The following is a 12577-nucleotide window of genomic DNA, read 5'->3' on the forward strand; positions in this document are numbered from 1 at the left end:
GAGTACGATTGGCCCTCTTGAAATACCACCGGGGTTGCCGGCTGTCCTACATGACTCACCGGGCGTAATGCCTAACCGCCACAGTGTCCGACAACCGCGACCCCTGCTTCCCCCCAAATGGCAACCCAACACCTCAACCCCTGTTGGGAAGGGTCGTAGCACGGGATGGTGAGAATCCTAATACCGCATACTCCTATATGACAGTACGACTGCATAGTGCCTCCGTGTCCTATACCACGGGCCACCAATGCATTCGTTTCCAAGCCGACCACGGCATCTAGTCTATCAATGCATTATGCCCCATGATGTCCACATTCAACATATAAACATCTCATTCAATTGGCATTTGAAAAATAAACATAGCATATATGCACATCAATGAGTGGAATGACTAATCTAAATAGCATATTCATGATGACATGACTAGATTAGATATGGTTATATGAATTCCAAACAAATGCCTTGAAACAAGGCCAAACGTCCTCTCTCCACTTACTTGTTGCGTACAAGGACTCCCGTTCAGTACGGGTGAGATCCGGAGCAAATCGGGTAGGGTTTGGTGAACCTAACAAAATTGAGCGGGGTTAGTACTTCACCATTTTAGAATCAAAATTAATGAAATCCGATGTCAAAATCGTGTTTAGAACGTCAAAAGAAGGTCACACGTCCGATTTGGGCTCGATCGGACCTACGGATCACCTTCGGGGCCAAACAGGTGGGTAAGACAGGTGGGTAGGTCTACCCGCCGGTTATACCCACCGGTTATGACCGGCGGGTAGGTACTCGCCTGTTATACCCACCGGTTGTACCCGCCAGTTTGGCCAGGGACCCCCCTGCCTTCTCAGGTGGGTACTCTCAGGCGGGTAGGTACCCGCCGGTTGTACCCACCGGTTTTGGCGGGAATGACTCTGTTTCTTCCCCATTTTCTCCATCCTTTGGGGAATCAAATGGGGCTTTTCCCCACCCCTTCTTCACACCTTTGAAGTCCTATAGGATGGTTCTAACCTAGATCTAAGTTAGATTCAAGTGAGGGAAAGCCATCTTACCTTCTTTGCCCAACAATGACTTCAACCCTTCAAATCACTTCCAACTCACAATGCTTCTTCTACCTTATCAATATCTCTTCAAATCCTTCAAGATCAACACATAAATCATCTATTAAACCTTAGATTCATCATTTCAAAGGGGATTTACAAGATCTCAAGAAACCATACTCGAATCAAGGGTTTAAAGCTTGGATATGGTGAATGTTCACAAAACCCAATTTTTCTTACCTCCAACTGTAGATCTAGAGTCGAAGATTACTCTCCCGGCACCGGAATGGCAAGATCTAGCTTCGGCGCCACTGAAATCCTTCCTTTCTTCCTCTTCCTTTCTTCTTCCCTTTCTTTTCTCTCTCCTCTTTACTTTTCTCACCAAACGTACGAGGGTAATAAATGGAAAGAAAAGAAATCATAAAGCTTTATATACTATTCCTACTTAAGTGAATAGTGTTGGATGGGTCACTCAGGTGGGTGGGTGTACCCACCTGTTATACCCGCCTGAGAGCCGAAACTTGGGATTTTGACCGGGTTCGGACCTCGGCTCGAACCCCACCCTAGGCATACGATGCAGCGTACGTATATACCTTAAAATACGGATATAATACCTGTTTTATCCGTACATAGCCTTATGGTAGGTGCACGTACACGGTTTGGGCACTCCCATCTCTTCTGGCACTGGCTCGGACTTGTCGGGCCAGCCGGTGTTTAAGGTCACCTGTGCCATCATAGCCCATAAGGAACCCGCTCTAATATCCTCTGGCTCGGTTTTTGCATGGTTAAACCGGTTCAATCGCGAAATCAGACCGGGTTTAAGAAGCGGGATATTACAATTAGTATCTCAAATCGATCAAGTTTTCAGTTCAAGGGTTGAAGTTCAAGTAAGTAGGCTCCTTCAGTAGTCTTCTCTCCCCCTCTAATTCTCTCTTCTGACTACCCTTTCTTTCCTAATTTAGGATTTTAATTTCAATTGTTACATTATTGTTATCCCTTTCCTCCAAGGTTCATGGCTAGTGTATGTATTGGCTTTGCGCCTCCTAGCCATAAAACCATCAATTTATTGCTTTTATTTTAATTATCTCCCTTTCCCTAAAGCCAAGTAGAGTAACCCTTGTAAGAGTGACTCTCTGGCCAAGTAGGGAAGCTCATATTATGATGCATCCCTCGGGTTAAGTAGAGAAACCTACTTATGAGTCACTTTCTAGCTTTATCCTCTTTCTTTGATCTGGAATAAACCAAATCTGAAGAAAAAATAAATTGAACTTGAAAGACATGCTTCATAGCTTATTCTTGTCACCTAGAACTAAGCCGATAACTAGAACTTGAAAATTAGAACTTGAATTGCTTAAACAATAAAAATAAAAGACTGAATCAAAAACAAAAGTGCTTTCATAAATTGAATAAAAAGAACTTACAAAAGTGTTTAAAGCATAAACCTATAAGTAGAGCTAGAGAAAGAGAAAACTAGAGAAACAGATAGAGCAACTGAAAAAAAAATCCTAGAAGAAGAATGAATTATCCCCCCTCCTCTTACATGATTTGTATTTATAGGAAATGGGGAGGTAGGGCAACAAATTTCTTTTTCCTAAAAGGGAGAAACCCACAATTGGTAGTGAGACCTTTTGAGATCAAAAGCGCTAAGGTGGAGGAGAGAGAAGAGAGAAATAAACTTAGAGAAATTTCCTATAATTTTTTTTGCTTATTTTTTTTTCTTTTTTTATTATTTATTTGTCTCTTCTTTTTCTCCCTCCAGAGGACGATTTTCCTTCTTGCTTTGTGTGATTTAGACAATCTTTTAGTGATGATGTAGAGGAGAGAGAAGATTTGAATAAGATTTATTTCTTCCCTTTTTTTTTCTTTACTTTTTTTTTCTTTTCTTGCGCAGGAAACCCTTCCCACGATTTTCCTTGCTTCTAATTTGATGTGAAAATCCTCTCCATGCCCTTAGTGCTTTAAGTGAGTGAAAAGTATGAAATCTTCAATAAAATTCTCCAAAAAAAGACAACCATGAGATTCGAACTTGAGACCTCCTGGTGAGCAAGGGAATTTTGCACACCATAGCTCACCAACTACACTAGATAGTTGTTGTTAGAGAGATATGACACCCAATAATGCTTAAAGTCTTTAAAATACAAAACCTGCAAAAAGAGAGTAAAACCCAAGGTAGCTCTATTCTAAATATATAAAATACATGTTTTATTACCCTAAATTTCACACATAAATGTGCTCATCAACATTCTTGGAGTAGATCCTTGAATCTCTCCATAAGTTTAGAAAAGGACTCACTAGGCTTTTGCCTAAACTAAAGGATATCACTTCTAAGCTTATTGGTCTCGTGAGTTGGGAAAAACTTCTTAAGGAAGACAACTGTGAACTGTTCCTATGAGGTTATAGAATTTGTGGATAACCCATACAACCACTTCTTAGCTTGGTCTTTTAATGTAAAAGTGATGAACCTAAACTTAACAGCATCATCAGAAAGCTATTGGATCTTAATGAGAACACATACCTCTTCAAAGTCCCCTAGAAATAGGTATGCATCCTCAAAGGTCAACCCATGGAAGTGGGGCAACATAGTGATGTATTAAGATTTAAGCTCAAGATTATTACCCTGGGCTACTATGCAGGAAGGTTGGGTTGTTCTAGCAGGGTATAACCTATCTTTCAGAGATTTAGGTGGAGGGTTTTGTTGTTGGTCTCCCATATTGATAGGTTTTAAAGAGAGCAAACATATAGGGTTACTATTTGTTGGATCACTTCTTAATAACCTTTTCGCACTATTACGTATCCACCTAGTACTCATACAATAGAACACTATCTACAACTAGAATAAGACAAGCCACAAATACAAAAGAATGAAAAAAAATTGAAAACTTTTTTTCTGAGCTTACCGGCAGGGATCCGGGGTTACTCAGGTCAATTCTTGAGGTACTGTTATAGGGTGAAACCTGTCTTTATCATACTGTGAGGCTTGGCAACCACCACCGATACAACTATTATTATAAGTTGTTCTTCTCAGGAATTCAATAAAGGAAAAAAGAAAAACAAAACAAAGCAAACAAAGCACTCTGATTTACCAAAAGAAAGCAACAAATAATATGGACCTGTCTCCCCGGCAATGGTACCAAAAATTTATTTGAATTTTAAAAGTAACCGCAAGCGTACAGATCAATGTAGCTAACGGGTCGAACACAAGGAGAGCAGCCACTTTATTTTTGGCTTCTTTTAGTAATACGGAAGTGTAACGATTGATTATGGCGATCTACTTATAACCACTAACCTAACACAAATGCATCTAAAAGAGTCCTAACCAGCACATCTAGGGAAATTGGAAATTGGAATTGAAATTAAAAATTGAACGACCTAACCATTCACATCTAACCCTAACCATTCGTCATCTAGAAATTTAAATACTCAAACCACGCAGTTAAAAAGCAAATAATTGAAAGTAAAAGTGTTGAAAAGTAAATAAATAAAATAAATAAGGAAAAAAGCTAGAGAGAGGCACACAAGTAGGTATCTCTACTTAGCCTGAGGGATGCACCATAAATAATACGAGCTTCCCTACTTGACCAAAGAGTACTCTTACAAGGGTTTTTTTTACTTGGCTTTAGGGGAAGGGATGCAATATAAATAATCAAAATAAAATGATGGTTCCATAGCTAGAGAGGGGCAAAGCCAACACATGCATCTAGCCAAGGACCTTGGGGGAAAGGGAAAGCATCAAAGTAAGAACTAAAATTTAAATCATAAATTAAGAATAAAAGGGTAGCAAGAAGAGGGAATGAGAGGGGGGTGAGGACCAATATAGAAGCCTACTTACCTGAAATTCCATACTTCAATCTTTGAATTAAAATAACTTGATTGATTTGAAATACTACCAGCCCTAAAAACCAAATCTGAACTAAATCAAATCTGAAATTTCTAGGCCTGGACAAAACAAATCATGAAAAGAAAAAATGAACTTAAAGGAGATGCTCCACAGCTTGTTCTTGTCACCTAGAACTAAGCCTAGAATTAGAAATTAAAATCGTTACACCTTTGAATAACTTGAATAACATGAACCATAAAAATAAAAATAAAACATTACATTCATTAAATAAAAACTAATTACAAAAGTGTTTAAAGTAAGAAAAACTAAGAAGAACGAGAACTAGAACTAAAAGGAGAGCACAACTAAAATTTAGAGAAAAAGAGAGAAAGAGAGGGACAATCCTTTAGGGTTTGGTGGACTCCCTTTTATAGGGAATAGGGGAGAGAGGAGGATGTCCAAGGGTGGATCCCCTTGGACGATTTTAATGAGGTGGATGGGAAGAGAGAGGAGAGAAAATAGGAAGTAGGGGATTTTTTTTTTATTTCTTGCCTTTTCTTCCTATATTTTTTTTTTTTTTTTTTTTCTTTTGTAAGCAATCTCTTGGCTAAATTTGTGTGATGAGGTGGAGGAGAGAGAAGAGAGAGAGAATCATAGGAGAGGAGATCTCCCACAATTTTGATTTCCTTTTTTCTATTTTTTTCCTATTTTTTCTCCCTTTTTTCCTCCTTTTTCTCTCCCCTCTTGCATAAGAAACCCCCTTGGCCGACTTATATCCCTTGGTTGAATCGATGGTGATGATTAGGGGAGAGAAAATCTTCCAAAAAAAACTCCAAAAAAATGGCAACCAAGAGGTTCAAACTTGAGACCTCCTAATGAGCAAGGGATTTTGCACAACACAACTCACTAACTACACTAGGTAGTTGTTGTTACCAAAAATGAATCTTCAATCACTTAAGGGTGTGGTCCATCGATCCTTGTTGGTATTTAGAATATTCTTTGTACCCCTGGGACAACTACAGATGGGCTGGTTCTGCATCTCGGTTCAATTCTGATCCATTATTCTTTTTCTAGCCCAAAAAGAATAATCACTTGTATGGGTGACCAAACGGATGTGTACTTTTAATTGAACACATCCATCTTGCTCATAATTTCATCCTCTTCGCAACCATAAAAAGAAACATGACCTCTTTACTTATAAAATTGGAGATATAGTGCCCGATATTCCTCAAGGCCTTGAAAATATAAAACCTGCAAAAAGAAAGTAAAACCCAAGGTAGCTCTATTCTAAATATGTAAAATGCATACTTTACTACCTAAGATTTCACACATAAATATGTTCATTAGTGCCTTATATAGAGCCATCCCAATTGTAGCTTGATAGCTATTGTTATAAGTATACTCTATGAGAGGTATGTATTCTTCCCAACTGTCGCTCATTTCCATTGCACAGGCCCTGAGCATGTCTTCCAGTATCTATATAGTTCGTTTTGATTGCCCATCAGTCTGTGGATGGAAAGTAGTACTTAGATTCATTTGTGTCTCCAAAGCTTGCTGGAGGCTTTTTCAAAATCTAGATGTAAACATTGGGTCTCTATTTGACAGAATGCTCACTGAAACACCATGCAAGTGGACTATGTTATCCATATATAGTTTGACTAACTTGTCCATGGAATAATACCACCCAGATTGCATCCATCCCTTTGGATGTACGGGGTAGCCCTGTGACAAAATCTATGGTGATCCTGTCCCATTTCCACTCCGGTACGGGGAATGGCTGCAGAGTACCATATGGTCGATGCCTTTCTACCTTGACCTTCTAACACACAAGACACTGTGCCACATAAAAGGCTATAGTAGTCTTCATTACTAGCCACCAATAGCTTTGTTTAAGATCTTTGTACATCTTACTCACTTCAGGGATGAAGTGAGTATTCAGAAGTGTGTGCCTCCTTCACTATCTTGTCCTGTATTTCCATGTCATTGGGCACCCACAATCTGTATCAGAATATTACTGCCCTGTCATTGGCTATTGTGAAGTTAGGGTCTTTTATTGTCTGTTCCTGAATTTTTAACCTGATCCTTTGCAGCTCAAGATCCAAAGATTGTTTACCTCCTGCCTAATGGATGGATGACCTATAGGTTTGTCCGGGATATGGGCAACTGCTTAACATCATCTGGCAAATGTTCAAGCTCCAAGGTTGCTTCTTCATATAGAAGGATTTCATCCATCAGTATCGCCTCTTGTATCAGTTGTGGATTGACAGCTAAGTACGAAAGTGATATAATCTGAGCCTTCCGACTTAGAGCATCAGCCACCAAATTAGCTTTCCCTAGGTGATATTGAATGTTACAATCATAGTCCTTCATGAGTTCAAGCCATCTTCTCTACCTTATATTCAAATCTCTTTGGGTGAAGAAGTATTTAAGACTCTTGTGGTCACTGTATATCTCACACTTCTCCTCATATAGATAATGGTGCCAAATCTTCAAGGAAAAGATGACTGCCACCAGTTCTAAATCATAAGTGGGGTAGTTCTTCTTATACTCTTTAAGTTGTCTGGATGCATATGCTACCACCTTACCGTGTTGTATGAGAACACAACCCAACTCTATCTTGGATGCATCGGTATAGACTGTCATCCCACCTGTACCATTTGGAATGGTTAATACAGGAGCTGACACTAACCATTTCTTCAACTCTTAGAAGCTATTTTCACACTCTTTTGACCACTCAAACTTCACACCCTTCCTAGTCAACTTAGTCATTGGCATAAAAATCCGAGAAAATTTTTGATAAGCACCGGTAGTGTCCTACTAAGTCCAAGAAGCTTCTAATTACTGTTACATTCTTGGGTGCCTCCCACTCTACTACAGCCTTCACCTTATGTGGGTCTACTTCAATCTCATTCTCAGACACCATGTGTCCTAAGAATCCAACTTGCTTGAGCCAAAATTTACATTTGCTGAACTTGGCATATAATTGTTATTCTCTTAGCTTTGTAGTACCATTCTTAGGTGTCTTGCATGTTCTTCTTCTAACTTTGAGTAAATCAAGATTTCATCAATGAACATGATGACCCACTTATCAAGGACATCATGAAATAGCCGATTCATTAAATCCATGAAAGCAGCCAGTGCATTGGTTAGCCCAATAGACAACACTAGGAATTCATAATGACTATATCGGGTTCTAAAAGCTGTCTTTGGTATATCACTGCTCTTTATCTTAAGCTGGTAGTAACCTGATCTAAGATCAATCTTTGAAAACACTTTAGCACCTTGCAGTTGATCAAATTAGATCATCGATGCATGGCAACGAATATCGATTCTTAATGGTTAACTTGTTGATCTCCCAGTAGTCAATGCACATATACACACTACCATCATTCTTATTAACAAATAAGACTGGTGCACCCCAAGGTGAGACACTTGGGCATATAAACCCCTTTTTCAACAAATCTTGCAATTGTGTCTATAGTTCCTTTAACTCGACTGGTGCCATTTTATATGAAGCCTTAGACACTGGGGCAGCTCCAGGAGTCAGATCAATGGCAAACTCCAACTCTCTGTCAAGCGGTAGCTGGGTTAAATCATCTGGGAAAACATCAGGGAATTCTGACTACCTCCAATCCCTCTAGTGGTGCAACCTTTGCATCCACATCTAGTACTGATGCAAGGCAGCCCTGACATCCATCTTTTAATAATTTCACCACCTATAAGGCAGAGATAATAGTATTTCTAGGTCGCTTTGCCCTTTCAGCTTGATATACAAGCTCTTCTCCTTATCATCCATCATCTTAACTTGTTTCTCTGCACACATCACATTTGCTCAATGTGTCGACACCCAATCCATGCCCAGACTGACTCAAATTTTTTATTTGAGGGCAATTGTGTACTTTCTGGATTAGGGTATTTTTTTTTTTTGCTGTATATTTGTAGCGAGTGTTTCTTTCTCTGTGATGAAAGAAATACTGAGAGGTGTGAGGGACGAGCGTTGTAACCTTATTCTCTATTGATAGTGAAGCAGGATCTCATCTCACTGGGGACGTAGGCAATCTTTCTGAAACTCGTAAATCTGTGTGCATTGCTTGTTTTTTTTTTCCATTATCTTTTGCATCGTTTTAGGGTTACGTTTCTACAGGCTCCCCCCTCTATTTGTCTTCCATTACCGTGGCTTTCTGCACAATCTACGCATAATTAGTTAAGTTTAACAACTCCCGCATTGTACCAATAGATGTCTTCAGCCCTTTTAAAAACTTCTAGGCTTTTTCCTCGGCCGTCTTCATATGGCGAGGAGAAAAATTATTACACCCGTGCTCTAATCCGGTCTAATTTTAAAATTTTGTGACAGGCCTCGGATCAGAGATCAGAAGTACGATCGGGTTTTGGCTCGTTAATGTGCATTACCAAAGGGGTAGGGATGACCCCACATGTTCGTCCATCATGTGCCTATCAAACTGTAGGGGATTCATACCTTTTGATCTTAGACGGTAAGTGACCCGACTCACCACACTTGATTTTTGACACGCATCAAAATTATCGAAAAGCCTTGAGCATGTCCGAGGGTAACCACCCATGCGAGACCAACCCTGGGATAGCAAGTTGTCAAGACAGCAAGCTATCTTGACCACTGAAAACAAGCCACCGGAAGCAGCCTGGGCCTGGATCAGGTGCCTATTTTCGGTGGGTTGATAAGCTATTGTCGAGGTTCTGATGCTCGTGGTTCCCGCCACTCACATCGTAAATGACTCTAGATGATCCCAAATCATCCTCCACACCTTCCTCATGATGTGGGCATTTTATGGACCCAAATGCGTAGGTCCTCATGCCCTGAAATTTATTTTAACCCGATTGGTTTAAAAGAGGTCTAAACTAAATAGACCCTAAGGCCCATTTAAGTTATAACTTGGGAAATAAGGATTCATTTCCTCATTTCCCTTGTGCCCAACATAGGAGAGGAGAGAAAGAGGAGAGGAAAGAAGAAGAAGAGTAAGGAGAAGGGGTTGGAGTTCTACCTTGGTGTTGGCTACCGCCTTGTAATCGAAATCACTGCCGGAGGAAAGTACAACCTCCCATACCACTCTCTCTCTTCATTTTGACCTAAGTAGGGCTAGGTGTGGATGGAATCTTGATGTACACACAATGTTAAGATTGTAAGATGAGTGTTCTACCCTCCCGATGTTGTTACCGAGCTCGAACCAAGTCCGGTGAGCTCCGACAACATGTAATGCCAAAAGACCAACTAGGGTTTCGATCATTCGATTGACGTATCTTCCAAATGGCTTAGTGGAATTGGAATTTTTTTTGGCTTAGTATGATGCTAGGAACATCCCCTACAAACTCCATAGAAAAAATCCCAGCAATCGGGCTCAAGTCGAAAAGCCCCAAAATAGTTGGAATGCCCTGAACCTCCATCGAAAACAGCCCACCGGATCCACTGGGTCTATTTTGGGTGGCATATTTTCTGTGAACATAGAGCCTTATGTTCTCTCTGACACCTTCACCGGAAGCAGATATGATATTTCTGGTGGAAATGGCCTGTTTTTGGTGACATTACTGTCATTGGGAAACAGTGTCTGTACCCTTTGGGGTGACTTGTGTGGGTCCCTCCCGATGTTTTTGACACGTACTTATGTATGATTCCCTTTGTGTCTAGGACAGTGACATACACGTGCCCCGAAGCTGGAATTGAATTGATCAATCAATGGCCATACTTGAACCTGAACACACCCGATCGTAAAACAAGTGAGGGATGGCCTATGTTTATTTCTAAAATATTTATTATCATTAAATTACTCACATGTTTAGAATTATATGTTTAATTGTAATTATTCAAATACGATTACAATATGCTACATTGTCATTTTACGATTTTGATATGAATTGTATGGAAATGTATGATAGGATCCGCTGTGGCCAAGGTGGTACCGGTACTGTAGTCGCCATGTGTTTGGTTGTGTGTGTAAGACAGAATCCGGCGTGGCCGAGGTGATACCGGTGCCGTGATTGTTATATGTGTGTTGCATTCATGCATTGATTATGTGCATTAGAGTTAGTTGTAGTCGTGGGTTACACTTTGTGGCCAAGGTCTTGCTGGTATCGTGTACCCTGAGACTGCATTTGGAAATGGATATGCTTCATGGCCAAGATCTTACCGGTGTTACGTAGTCCATACTCAACTGCTATTTGCATGCTAGATTTGGTAAACAGTCGTGGGTTACACCTTATGGCCAAGGTCTCGCTGGTATCGTGTACCCCGGGACTTTATTTACAGATGGATTACACTTTGTGGCCAAGGTCTCTCCGGTATCATGTAATCCATACTAATTGTATCATTATAAAGGCATGCATTATATATATGGTTAGGTATCATTTTCTATGCTACACATCCTTGCCAATAGGGGCTGAGGTGTTGGATAACCCATTGTAGTTCGTTTTATATGCCTTTCTGAAGTGCCACTCCCACGGTACGATGTGATTGTTGTTAGAGGTGGGAACCTTTTCGGCATGGCTGATGTGTTATCAGTATCATGACTGCCAGGAGGGGGTTATCAGGGGTCTGCTAGGTGACCCATGGACTCATACGAGGATCGGCAGGCTTCTAATCACAACTAGGGTTTGTATCGTTGTGTAGTCAATGTCATTTTCGAGACGAGGAATACAACCTAATGCACTGTAGTAGCATTTACTAGACTTAGTTTGTATTGTTAGGTGGATAATAAACAAATGAACTACATCATGAGCATCATGGACTATGTGTTTAATTTCCACAATCATGCATCATAAATTACTACTGCTATTGTCTTGCTTGGATGTACTTGACCCCACCCCTCACTAAGCGAGTTATAAAGCTCACCCTATGCATACACCCCTTTTTAAATGATGATGCAGGTACTATGGTGCCAATGGTTGGTGATCCAGTATCTTCTGGGTCAGAGTATGGTGTGAGCGACTGGTGGATGCCCAAATCGGAAGAGCACGATTAGGACTGTGCTTGTGACCACTGTGCTTACACCGCACTGTGAGATTCTATATCATACTATGATATTTTTTGGTATATGTCATGGATGAATGTAATAGAATAATTCGATTATTGCTATTATATTATTATTAGATGTTTCCGCATCATATTTATGATTCTGCTACTATACTCTAATTTCGTTGCTTATGTCGGTTTATGGTGTGAGACTGTGAAAATGTTAAGGTACTGCTATCAGAGATCCTAGTAGGTTGTAAGACAAGTATGTGTCTTACTCACACCACCGGTATTCCTAGTGGCAAGTTGGGTCTATCGGGAATGGGGTGTGACAGCTATGGTATCAGAGCATGAAGCTCTGCCTTAACTCATAATCTCGACCAAACCACGACTTGGGAAAATTAGGATTTAAATAAAAATCTCAAGACAAAAATAATAGAAAATTTCAAAATTAGGAGACAAGCATAGGTGTTAAAGTTGTTTCATTATAATAAAGAACTTGAATACATAGCTACACTTTTTATAAAATTAAAGTACAGAAAGAAGAAAATCCTAACAAGCCTAAGTCTAAGAAATTAAACAACAGAAACAAATGACAAAATGTAAAAGTTCAACTAATCCAAAAAATTTAAACTCAAATAAATCATAAAAAGGGAAATCTTAAAAAAAAACTACAGTGGCAAATATGCCACTACTCTTGCTGCTACTACTGCTGGTTCTATCCTTGGCCCTGAGCCTGGTTTGGCC

The sequence above is a fragment of the Macadamia integrifolia genome, chromosome 5 (genome assembly GCF_013358625.1).
Source record: "Macadamia integrifolia cultivar HAES 741 chromosome 5, SCU_Mint_v3, whole genome shotgun sequence".
In the NCBI taxonomy this organism is placed as follows: domain Eukaryota; kingdom Viridiplantae; phylum Streptophyta; class Magnoliopsida; order Proteales; family Proteaceae; genus Macadamia; species Macadamia integrifolia.